This window comes from Pseudophryne corroboree, chromosome 1 (assembly GCF_028390025.1).
Source record: "Pseudophryne corroboree isolate aPseCor3 chromosome 1, aPseCor3.hap2, whole genome shotgun sequence".
In the NCBI taxonomy this organism is placed as follows: domain Eukaryota; kingdom Metazoa; phylum Chordata; class Amphibia; order Anura; family Myobatrachidae; genus Pseudophryne; species Pseudophryne corroboree.
This window is the reverse complement of record NC_086444.1, coordinates 855,479,176-855,492,307: the sequence shown is the minus strand read 5'-3', so window position 1 is coordinate 855,492,307 and position 13,132 is coordinate 855,479,176.

The window sequence follows — 13,132 nt, the reverse complement described above, 5'->3', positions numbered from 1 at the left end:
GATATGTACATAGTAGCACCTCTACAATCAACACTTGCACCAGTCTATGCCCGAGATTCTCCCAGAAAATGCCCACATGGTGGATTTTATTTGAGCTCACTTTGGTCCATCTCCCAGTCATTTTCAGGCATGCACCATAGAGGTTGTAGTAAAAAAAAATTGTTTATGTGCAGTAGCAAATAATCGCTCAACTGCACCAACATTACCATTGCGTTCATTTAACATCCACCTCTGACTCACGCCTGGTATGTGAAGAGGCATATTTACGTTACACATTTTGTCAACAACTCTAACGTGGTGTAAATATTGTAATGCACTAAGTGGATGCAGATTATCATTAGTCAGGGCCAAATGAAGACTCCACAGGGTCCTAGGCACGATACTGATTTTGGACCCTCAAGTCAAATCAACACATATGTCTTTTTAACCACTTGCCTGGCATGGTCGTATCAGATACGACCATGCCAGGCTGGGCTTTCCATGACATGGTTGCATCTGATGCGACCAGTCAGAAATGCCCACTTAGAGGGACCTGCCAGCCCTCCTGCTCTTGCCGCAGTGTATCCTGATCACTGCTGAATACAGTGATCGGGCAGCCCTGCAGCACTACCTACCTGGCTGAAATCCTTCCTCGTTCAGACCACCTGTCCCAATCATTTTGTGCAGTGATCGGGCATCAGTGGCAACGAATCTCTGCCCACCCGCCCTCTGCCCCGATAACTGCAGCCATCAGTGATCAGGCAAGCAGCCCAGCGTCACCGCCTCCTGCCGGCATTAGAAGATAATTTTTTTTTAAAACAGCCACGGCTCTGCACATCCTCCCTGTCACCTCACATCTACCCCCTTCCCTCACTTACCGGCATAAGTCGCGATGTTCTCCAATGTTGGAAAATCAATTTTTTTTAAATATTAAAATATATATATAATGAGTCACGTAGGGATCGGCACTCCCAATTAACCAACATATTTCCCGATGCCTTCACATTCTCAATGAGAAAAAATATACAGACCAGTTCGGTGCGGCACTCATAGGCTTGAAATAAATGCTCAGACATCTAGCAGCGGTTCCAACGTTTCAATGTTATTACATTTTTGTAAAGGATCAAGTGCAATACAAAATCACAGGTTTAAATACCTGACCAACATGTGTTACTGGCGTCCTCTCCGGCTACGGGACTGCCCCCCCAGGCCGGAGGCGCTAATTAGTGACATCATCAGACGGCTGGTGTGCCGATCCGAGAGGACTCAATGAACAACTAGGTTTAAATTGTTTTTGAGACTAATTAGCCTTAGTTGTATTTTAGGACTTTTACATATTATTCTGATTTCCCTTGCTTGGTTATTTTTGCATTTTTTTGTATTTATGTCGGCCAATTGAGTGGCTGTTTGATTGTCAGCTATTTCTTTTTGGCATACATATTATATTTACTATCATGCCTAGGTATAATATCGCTTCACAGATAGCTACAGTGATGCAATCTATAAGGTTGTAGCAAGTATAATTTTAAGTATCTAGTTATAGATGATGAAAATTGTTGCTGACTCAATTTTAATATTGTTTGTTTGTCATTTATTATTCATATATTTATTCACGTCTGTATCACTTTAATTATGTTGCACGGATTGGCACACCAGCCGTCTGATGATGTCACTAATTAGCGCCTCCGGCCGGGGGGGCAGTCCCGTAGCCGGAGAGGACGTCCGTAACACATGTTGGTCAGGTATTTAAACCTGTGATTTTGTATTGCACTTGATCCTTGACAAAAATGTAATAACGTTGAAACCGCTGCTAGATTTCTGAGCATTTATTTCAAGCCTATGAGTGCCGCACCGAACTGGTCTGTGTATGTATATATATGTGTATATGTATATATATGTGTATATATATATATATAATTTTTGGGGGAGAGAACTTTACTTCACCTAATTCACTCATTTAAAAACACTTCATTCTCAGAGCGGTTTTCATGACGGGGGGGGGGGGGGGGGGGGGGAGAATCACCAGTTAAGTGGTTAAATACCCTTGCCATCAACTCCATACATATTATTAGATCTCCACACATGACTAATAGATCTCCCATGTATCATCAGACCACCCCACATGCCCCTTACATGACATCAGAATTCCTCCAACATGCCCATCTGGTCCACTCACATGCCATCAGACCCCACATGATATCATCTTCACATACTATCCTACCCCTCACCTGTGCTACAGCTGATGCCAAGTATGACAGCTAATAAACCAGTCATGCAGCCTCTCTCTTAAGCTGCTCTAGGTTACTAGTACTGTATAATGAAGTGTTAGACAGGACTTCTCTTTGGATAGTATTATCCATAAGTCCTCTCTCTTTCTGGAGAGGATTTTTAAACCGCACAACTGAAATCTAATTTCTTTCTGTCAAATGGGGTGCAGATTTATCAAATGGCAAAAAGCCTATTTTTGCCAGGTACAGTACACTGCTTTAAGTACTTGAATTTTGTGTCGTAGCATATACAAATTGCTTATACCTGCAGTGTACTAGGCGCTTGGGATGTTATTTTGTCACAAACAAATTGGTAAAAAGTCTCAGATTAAAGCATAACACTATTTGGCGCAAACTACTCTTATTGGATATCCATCTTTTGCCTTTTTATGTGAAGACACATTTTGTGAAAAATGGCACAAACCATATAAAATAATATCGGAACATTAATAGGCCACAAGTCTTGGAGGCTACTATTACACAATCACACATTATTGGGCACCTGTGGAAACTGTGACTCTAGTAGCGTCCTCTTTCTGCAGGATCCGAGTCCCTGCTAATCTGCGGTATCAGCCACTTTCCCTCACCCATGTTCCCTGGCTCCATTCCCAACCATTGTCACACATTGGTTGTGACTGTGATGTGAACGTCATAGCCACAACACATCTGCTAGGGCTTTTAATGACCCTGATTCAACCATGGCATGTAGCAGGCACTACCCATATCAGCTGGTGCTACTCCTTAACCAGCCAGTAGCCTAAATCATTTCCATGAGGCTGCTGAGCACGGATGTCAGAGGAGCTGAGCTCCTCCAATCAGAGTTCACAAGATGGTACTCTGACCTCTTTATGGGACTGCTGTCATCAGGGACAACTTGCCTCACTAACCAGCATCTCCCAATCATGGCTCCTACCCACCCCCACCGCTAGCTGTCAAAAAAAAAAAAGGGCTATACACCTTGTGCATGATCTGGCCATATTTGTACCACAGCAAAAGACTTGCATACAGAAATGTGCGTGGGTGAAAGGCATATAGAACTGGCACTCACAATCCAGTCCACCTTCACCAAAAAAAGAGAAAATTTCTCTAGCATCCATAAGGGATATTGAGAAATCTAGTACGATGGGGAATAGACGGGGTCCAAAGGAGCCAGTGCATTTTAAATGTCTTCACTGGGTGTGCTGGCTCCTCCTCTTTATTCCCCCTCCCACAGGCAGTTTAGAAAAAAGTGCCATCAGGAGAGGATGCACATCTCTGAGCTCCAGAGAGTTCATCAATTTCTTCTTAATGTTTGTTATTTTTGGTATGCTGTGTATTGCGATGTGCAGAGCCGCTTCCCCGCTGCAGGACCAGTGTCCTGAGGGGTTGTTGTTTAGTGGGGCACTGCACCTTGGCTGTCACAATCGCAGCATGCCGCACACCCCTAACACTGCCTGAAGGTGACATCTGTGGTGAGTACAAACCGGGGGGCCCTCTAGGGGGGTCCCCCAGTTCAAAGTGCGGCTGAACGCGGGCGTGGCATATGGGATCCTCCTGCGGGGGTCCCCCTAGGGTCCCCCATGTAGACTGGCTGGTAATCGCTTGAACTAGCACTTGTGTGATGTTTTTAAGGAAACAGGAGACATTGCCAGTATAAATAATCACTGTAGCTCCGGCACCATTGGAGGGGGCAGAGCTACCTCAGAGCGGGACCAGAGGCATTTTGGTGCCTTCTGCTTAATTCCGCCACAGACAGCACTTCCTGCCTCACAAGACACGCTGGAAAACTGGTACAGGGTATAGCAAAGGGGGAGAGCCGCTATTGTACACTATCTGGGTCCTCTACAAGACATTATTAGTGTTTACTGTGATATAATTAACTGTAAGCCTCACTGGGGCTGTGCAGCTAGGGGTGTGCTGGTGTCCTCCTCTCTGTGTGTCTCCTCACATACAGTAAGAGCAGGCTTGAAATATATTACTGTCTGTGTGTATGTTATTGTGCTTACTGTGAAACATGGGTAAACACAAGCTGTGCAGTATATGTCACACCAGATTCTCTCCAGTATCATCTGATTCTGTTTCTTGTGAACAATGTAGCCAATCTTCACAAATCCGTGAAGGGGCTGGAGGAGAGGGTCCAGAGCCCGCATGGCTAGGGTCTCTGAAAAATATGATGTCTGATATGTCATCCCAGCTCACTGCTAATGTTCTGAAAACTCAGCTACTACAACAGGCTGTAGCAGATTTAGCTGCAGGGGCAGATGATACACAGCCCCCCTCCTCTCATGCAGGACCACAACAGCATGGTTTGCCTGATCTACTATCTGACACAGATGAGGATATACAGATGGATGGGGAGGACTTGGACCCCATTAGTGTTAAAGCTCCCTCTAGAGGACACTGTCACAGCAGTGTTTCTCTAACGTCCTAAGTGGATGCTGGGGACTCCGTAAGGACCATGGGGAATAGCGGCTCCGCAGGAGACTGGGCACATCTAAAGAAAGCTTTAGGACTATCTGGTGTGCACTAGCTCCTCCCCATATGACCCTCCTCCAAGCCTCAGTTAGATCTCTGTGCCCGAACGAGAAGGGTGCACACTAGGGGCTCTCCTGAGCTTCTTAGTGAAAGTTTTAGTTTAGGTTTTTTATTTTCAGTGAGACCTGCTGGCAACAGGCTCACTGCATCGAGGGACTAAGGGGAGAAGAAGCGAACTCACCTGCGTGCAGAGTGGATTGGGCTTCTTAGGCTACTGGACATTAGCTCCAGAGGGACGATCACAGGCCCAGCCATGGATGGGTCCCAGAGCCGCGCCGCCGGCCCCCTTACAGAGCCAGAAGAGGTCCGGAAAATCGGCGGCAGAAGACATCCTGTCTTCACCAAGGTAGCGCACAGCACTGCAGCTGTGCGCCATTGCTCCTCAGCACACTTCACACTTCGGTCACTGAGGGTGCAGGGCGCTAGGGGGGGGCGCCCTGAGCAGCAATAAAAACACCTTGGCTGGCGAAAATACATCACATATAGCCCCCAGGGCTATATGGATGAATTTTAACCCCTGCCAGAATCCATAAAAAAGCAGGAGAAAAGTCCGCAAAAAAGGGGCGGAGCCTATCTCATCAGCACAGTGGCGCCATTTTCCCTCACAGCTCAGTTGGAGGGAAGCTCCCCTGGCTCTCCCCTGCAGTCACTACACTACAGAAAGGGTTAAAAAAGAGAGGGGGGCACTAATTAGGCGCAGTATTAACAATACAGCAGCTATAAGGGGAAAAACACTTATATAAGGTTATCCCTGTATATATATAGCGCTCTGGTGTGTGCTGGCAAACTCTCCCTCTGTCTCCCCAAAGGGCTAGTGGGGTCCTGTCCTCTATCAGAGCATTCCCTGTGTGTGTGCTGTATGTCGGTACGTTTGTGTCGACATGTATGAGGAGAAAAATGATGTGGAGACGGAGCAGATTGCCTGTAATAGTGATGTCACCCCCTAGGGGGTCGACACCTGAGTGGATGAACTGTTGGAAGGAATTACGTGACAGTGTCAGCTCTGTATAAAAGACAGTGGTTGACATGAGACAGCCGGCTACTCAGCTTGTGCCTGTCCAGACGTCTCATAGGCCGTCAGGGGCTCTAAAGCGCCCGTTACCTCAGATGGCAGATATAGACGCCGACACGGATACTGACTCCAGTGTCGACGGTGAAGAGACAAATGTGACTTCCAGTAGGGCCACACGTTACATGATTGAGGCAATGAAAAATGTTTTACACATTTCTGATAATACGAGTACCACCAAAAAGGGGTATTATGTTCGGTGAGGAAAAACTACCTGTAGTTTTCCTGAATCTGAGAAATTAAATGAGGTGTGTGATGATGCGTGGTTTTACCCCGATAACAACTGATAATTTCTAAAATGTTATTGGCATTATATCCTTTCCCGCCAGAGGTTAGGGTGCGTTGGGAAACACCCCCTAGGGTGGATAAAGCGCTTACACGCTTGTAAGGGCTCTACCCTCTCCTGAGATGGCTGCCCTTAAGGATCCTGCTGATAGAAAGCAGGAGGGTATCCTAAAATGTATTTACACACATACTGGTGTTATACTGCGACCAGCAATCGCCTCAGCCTGGATGTGCAGTGCTGGGTTGGCGTGGTCGGATTCCCTGACTGAAAATATTGATACCCTAGATAGGGACAGTATATTTTTGCCTATAGAGCATTTAAAAGATGCATTTCTATATATGCGTGATGCACAGCGGAATATTTGCCGACTGGCATCAAGTCTAAGTGCGTTGTCCATTTCTACCAGTAGAGGGTTATGGACACGTCAGTGGTCAGGTGATGCGTATTCCAAACGGCATTTGGAAGTATTGCCTTAATAAGGGGAGGAGTTATTTGGGGTCGGTCTTTCAGACCTGGTGGCCACGGCAACAGTTGGGAAATCCACGTTTGTACCCCAGGTCGCCTCTCAACATGAGAAGACGCCGTATTATCAGGCGCAGTCTTTTCGTGGACAAGCGGGCAAAATGTTCCTCATTTCTGCCCCGTGACAGAGGGAGAGGAAAAAGGCTGCAGAAATCAGCCAGTTCCCAGGAACAGAAACCCTCTCCCGCCTCTGCCAAGCCCTCAGTATGACGCTGGGGCTTTACAAGCAGAATCAGGCACGGTGGGTGGCCCGTCTCAACGAATTTCAGCGCGCAGTGGGCTCACTCGCAAGTAGACCCCTGGATCCTTCAGGTGATATCTCAGGGGTAAAAATTAGAATTCGAGACGTCTCCCCCTCGCCGTTTTCCTAAAGTCGGCTTTACCGATGTCTCCTTCTGACAGGGAGACAGTTTTGGAAGCCATTCACAAGCTGTATTCCCAGCAGGTGATAATCAAGGTACCCCTCCTGCAACAGGGAACGGGGTATTATTCCACACTGTTGTGGTACCGAAGCCGGACGGCTCGGTGAGACCGATTCTAAATCTAAAATCTTTGAACACTTACATACAGAGGTTCAAATTCAAGATTGAGTCACTCAGAGCAGTGATTGCGAACCTGGAAGAAGGGGACTACATGATGTCTCGGGACATCAAGGATGCTTACCTTCATGTAAAAATTTACCCTTCTCACCAAGGGTACCTCAGGTTTATGGTACAGAACTGTCACTATCAGTTCAGACGCTGCCGTATGGATGGTCCACGGCACCCCGGGTCTTTACCAAGGTAATGGCCGAAATGATGATATTCCTTCGAAGGAAGGGAATTTTAGTTATCCCTTACTTGGACGATTCCCTGATAAGGGTAAGATCCAGGGAACAGTTGGAGGTCGGTGTAGCACTATCTCAGGTAGTGTTGCGGCAGCACGATTGGATTCTCAATATTCCAAAATCGCAGCTGGTTCCGACGACTTGTCTTCGGTTCCTAGGGATGATCCTGGACACAGTCCAGAAAAAGGTGTTTCTCCTGGAGGGGAAAGACAGGGAGTTATCCGAGCTAGTCAGGAACCTCCTAAAACCGAGCCAAGTCTCAGTGCATCAATGCACAAGGGTTCTGGGTAAAATGGTGGCTTCCTACGAAGCAATCCCATTCGGCAGATTTCACGCAAGAACTTTCCAGTGGGACCTGCTGGACAAATGGTCCGGGTCGCATCTTCAGATGCATCAGCGGATAACCCTGTCACCAAGGACAAGGGTGTCCCTCCTGTGGTGGTTGCAGAGTGCTCATCTTCTAGAGGGCCGCAGATTCGGCATTCAGGACTGGGTCCTGGTGGCCACGGATGCCAGCCTGCGAGGCTGGGGAGCAGTCACACAGGGAAGGAATATCCAGGGCTTATGGTCAAGCCTGGAGACATCACTTCACATAAATATCCTGAAGCTAAGGGCCATTTACAATGCTCTAAGCTTAGCAAGACCTCTGCTTCAAGGTCAGCCGGTGTTGATCCAGTCAGACAACATCACGGCAGTCACCCACGTAAACAGACAGGGTGGCACAAGAAGCAGGAGGGCAATGGCAGAAGCTGCAAGGATTCTTCGCTGGGCGGAAAATCATGTGATAGCACTGTCAGCAGTATTCATTCCGGGAGTGGACAACTGGGAAGCAGACTTCCTCAGCACGACCTCCACCCGGGAGAGTGGGGACTTCACCCAGAAGTCTTCCACATGATTATAAACCGTTGGGAAAAACTCGACAGGTATTGCGCCAGGTCAAGGGACACTCAGGCAATAGCTGTAGACGCTCTGGTAACACCGTGGGTGTACCAGCCAGTGTATGTGTTCCCTCCTCTGCCTCTCATACCCAAGGTACTGAGATTGATAAGATGGAGAGGAGTAAGCACTATATTCGTGGCTCCGGATTGGCCAAGAAGGACTTGGTAACCGGAACTTCAAGAGATGCTCACGGAGGATCCGTGGCCTCTACCTCTAAGAAGGGACCTGCTCCAACAAGGACCCTGTCTGTTCCAAGACTTACCGCGGCTGCGTTTGACGGCATGGCGGTTGAACGCCGGATCCTGAAGGAAAAAAGGCATTCCGGATGAAGTCATCCCTATCCTGATCAAAGCCAGGAAGGATGTAACTGCAAAACATTATCACCGCATTTGGCGAAAATATGTTGCGTGGTGCGAGGCCAGTAAGGCCCGACGGAGGATATTCAACTGGGTCGATTCCTACATTTCCTGCAAACAGGAGTGTCTATGGGCCTGAAATTGGGGTCCATTAAGGTTCAAATTTCAGCCCTGTCAATTTTCTTCCAAAAAGAACTAGCTTCAGTCCCTGAAGTTCAGACGTTTGTAAAAGGGGTACTGCATATACAGCCTCCTTTTGTGCCTCCAGTGGCACTTTGGGATCTCAATGTAGTTTTTTGGGTTCCAAAAGTCACATTGGTTTGAACCACTTAAATCTGTGGAGTTAAAATATCTCACATGGAAAGTGGTCATGCTGTTGGCCCTGGCCTGGGCCAGGCGCGTGTCAGAATTGGCGGCTTTATCCTGTAAAAGCCCTTATCTGATTTTCCATTCGGACAGGGCGGAATTGAGGACTCGTCCTCAGTTTCTCCCTAAGGTGGTTTCAGCGTTTCACCTGAACCAACCTATTGTGGTGCCTGCGGCTACTAGGGACTTGGAGGACTCCAAGTTGCTAGACGTTGTCAGGGCCCTGAAAATATATGTTTCCAGGACGGCTGGAGTCAGAAAATCTGACTCGCTGTTTTCCTGTATGCACCCAACAAGCTGGGTGCTCCTGCTTCTAAGCAGACTATTGCTCGTTGGATTTGTAGTACAATTCAGCTTGCACATTCTGTGGCAGGCCTGCCACAGCCAAAAATCTGTAAATGCCCACTCCACAAGGAAGGTGGGCTCATCTTGGGCGGCTGCCCGAGGGGTCTCGGCTTTACAACTTTGCCGAGCAGCTACTTGGTCAGGAGCAAATACGTTTGTAAAATTCTACAAAATTGATACCCTGGCTGAGGAGGACCTGGAGTTCTCTCAATTGGTGCTGCAGAGTCATCCGCACTCTCCCGCCCGTTTGGGAGCTTTGGTATAATCCCCATGGTCCTTACGGAGTCCCCAGCATCCACTTAGGACGTTAGAGAAAATAAGAATTTACTTACCGATAATTCTATTTCTCGTAGTCCGTAGTGGATGCTGGGCGCCCATCCCAAGTGCGGATTGTCTGCAATACTGGTACATAGTTATTGTTACCAAAAAATCGGGTTATTGCTGTAGTGAGCCATCTTTTCTAGAGGCTCCTCTGTTATCATGCTGTTAACTGGGTTCAGATCACAAGTTGTACAGTGTGATTGGTGTGGCTGGTATGAGTCTTACCCGGGATTCAAAATCCTTCCTTATTGTGTACGCTCGTCCGGGCACAGTATCCTAACTGAGGCTTGGAGGAGGGTCATATGGGGAGGAGCCAGTGCACACCAGATAGTCCTAAAGCTTTCTTTAGATGTGCCCAGTCTCCTGCGGAGCCGCTATTCCCCTTGGTCCTTACGGAGTCCCCAGCATCCACTACGGACTACGAGAAATAGAATTATCGGTAAGTAAATTCTTATTTTTTTCTTTACACAAAACAAGCCTAATGTCACCTTCCCTGATTCTGCAGAGTTAGATTACCTATTCAAGTTGGCATGTAAAAATCCAGACAAAAAATTTCAAGTGTACAAAAAGTTTTTGCTCCTGAAGGTAGGAAATTTTGTGAGGAACCCCTGGAGGTTGATGTATCAGTCTCTCGACTGTCCAAAAAGACGGTGGTGCCTGCCCCGGGCTCCTTTACCATGAAGGATCCTGGGGATAGGAAAATAGAAGCTACACTCAAGTCTATTTACATTGCAGCAGGTGTATCGCAAAGGCCGGTCATTGCGGGTTGCTGGATGACCCATGCCATTCATTCATGAGCCACTCAAATTCAGGAGGGCCTCTCCGGGGCTATGCCCCTGGTCACTATGGTGACCCTCCTAAAGCACATTCAGGACACTACATGCATCCTCTGTGATTCCCTCAAGGAGATGGGGAACATTGCTAGGACCTCTGCCATGGCAGTGTCGGTGCACAGGGCCTTGTTGCGTCAGTGGATAGTGTACGCAGAATCCAAGCACAGTGTGGAATCCCTCCCCTTTTCAGGGGCATGGCTCTTTGGGGTTGAATTGGATACATGGATTTCCAAAGTTATAGCTGGGTAATCTATGTTCCTCCCCTCTGGGGCCCCGCCGGCAAGACGCTCCTACCCGGGGACGTCTGTACAGTCCCTTTGGTCTCACAGATTTCAATCTAAGGCCAGAGGTGACTCCAATGCGACTAGAGGCACTAGACATAAGTCAAGAAAGTCTGCAAGCACCAGCTCTCAGGATCAGACCACCATGTCTGCTTCCACTAAGGCCTCAGCATGATGGTGCCCACCCTGAGGGGATCTCGAGGTGGGAGCTCGACTGCGTCACTTCAGCCGCATCTGGGAGGCTTCCTGCCAGGCTACCTGGGTCAGGGATCTTGTTTCTCAAGGCTACAAGCTGGAGTTTGACAGTGCTCCTCCCCAACGATTTCTCAAATCAACCTTACCAGCTTTGGATGATATGCAGGTTACGTTGCAACAGGCCATCCAAAGGTTGGTCCAGTCCCACGTCATTATTACAGTACCAATACCACAACGAGGCAAGGGTTATTACGCCAACCTGTTTGTGGTACCGAAACCGGACGGTTCGGGTAAGGCCCATTTTGAATCTAAAGTCCTTGAATCCTTACCTGAAAGTTTTCAAGTTCAAAATGGAATCCTTGCGAGCAATGATTGCGGGCCTGGAAGAACAGAAATTCATGGTTTCCTTGGATATCGAGGACGCCTACCTCCATATTCCGATTTAGGGTGGATTCTCAACTTAAAGAAGTGCCACCTAGAGCCGACTCAGCGGCTCCTGTTCCTTCAGGAGATGGTCCACATGGTGCTCTGTCCTACTCGAGTGTCCATCCATCTTTGCATAAGATAGTTGGGAAAGATGGTCGCCTCATACGAGGCGATCCAATATTGGAGGTTCCATGTCAGGACTTTTCAGCTGGATCTCCTGAGCAAATAGTCCAGATCACATCTTCAGATGCACCGAATGATACAGCTGTTGCCTCAGACCAGGTTTTTCCTCCTGTGGTGGCTGCAGTCCTCCAATCTACTGGAGGGCCAGAGTTTCAGAATTCAGGATTGGACCCTCCTCACGACTGATGCAAGTCTAAGGGAATCACCCAAGGGGCGTAGTTCCAGGGCAGGTGGTCAGCCCACGAAAGCCTCCTTCCGAATAACGTTCTGGATCTTCAGGCGATCTACAATGCTCTGCTTCAGGCCTCTCCTCTGCTCAGGGTTCACACGATCCAAGTAGAGTCGGACAACGCCACAGCCATGGCGTACGTCAATCGGCAAGGAGGAACAAAAAGCAGAGCCTGCATGCGAGAAGTGTCAAGAATACTCCTCTGGGCAGAAAGAAATGCAAGAGCAATGTCTGCAATCTTCATTCCGGGAGAAAACAACTGGAAATCAGACTTCCTGAGTCATCAACGATCTCAACCCGGGGGAGTGGGGTCTCCACCAGCAGGTGTTCCATCAGATCATCCACCAGTGGGGCTTCCCACAGATAGACATGATGGCTTCTCATCCTAACAAGAAGCATCACTGGTATTGTTCACGAACTAGGGACCCTCAGGCGAGGGCAGTAGATGCATTGACTTCGCCTTGGCCTTACCGGCTGGTCTACCTGTTTCCTCCGATTCCGTTGCTCCCAAGGGTGCTCAAGCGCACCAGAAATCAGGGAGTCCAGGCAATTCTGATTGCCCCGGATTGGCCTCGGAGGGCAAGGTACGCGGATCTTCGGGACATGTCCGTCGAATACCCTTGGCCTCTACCTCTCAGAAGAGATCTTCTTCAACAAGGACCGTTCGTCTACCCGGACTTACGGTGATATCATTTGACGCCATGGAGGTTGAGCGGAACATCCTAGCTCACAAGGGCCTTTCCAAAAATGTTATTGCTACCATGGTTTAGGCCAGAAAACCTGTGATGTCAAAACACTATCATCCTATCTGGAGAAGATATGTCTCTTGGTGCGAGGAACGCATGTATCTGCCTACGGAGTTCCACTTGGGACGTTTCTTATGTTTCCTGCAGGCTGGTGTGGGTAAGGGCTTACGTCTGGGTTCCATTAAGGTCCAGATTTCAGCTCTCTCCATTTTCTTCCAGAAGAAATTGGCAGTGTTGCCAGAAGTTCAGACCTTCTTGCAGGGGGTACTCCACATACAACCTACTTTTGTGCTGCCTACGGCACCCTGGGATTTGAATGTAGTGGAATTTCTACAGTCCTCCTGGTTTGAACCTCTGATGACGGTAGAAGTCAAGTACCTCACGTGGAAGACGGTGATGTTACTGGCCCTGGCTTCTGCTCAACGTGGCTCAGAATTGGGGGCCTTATT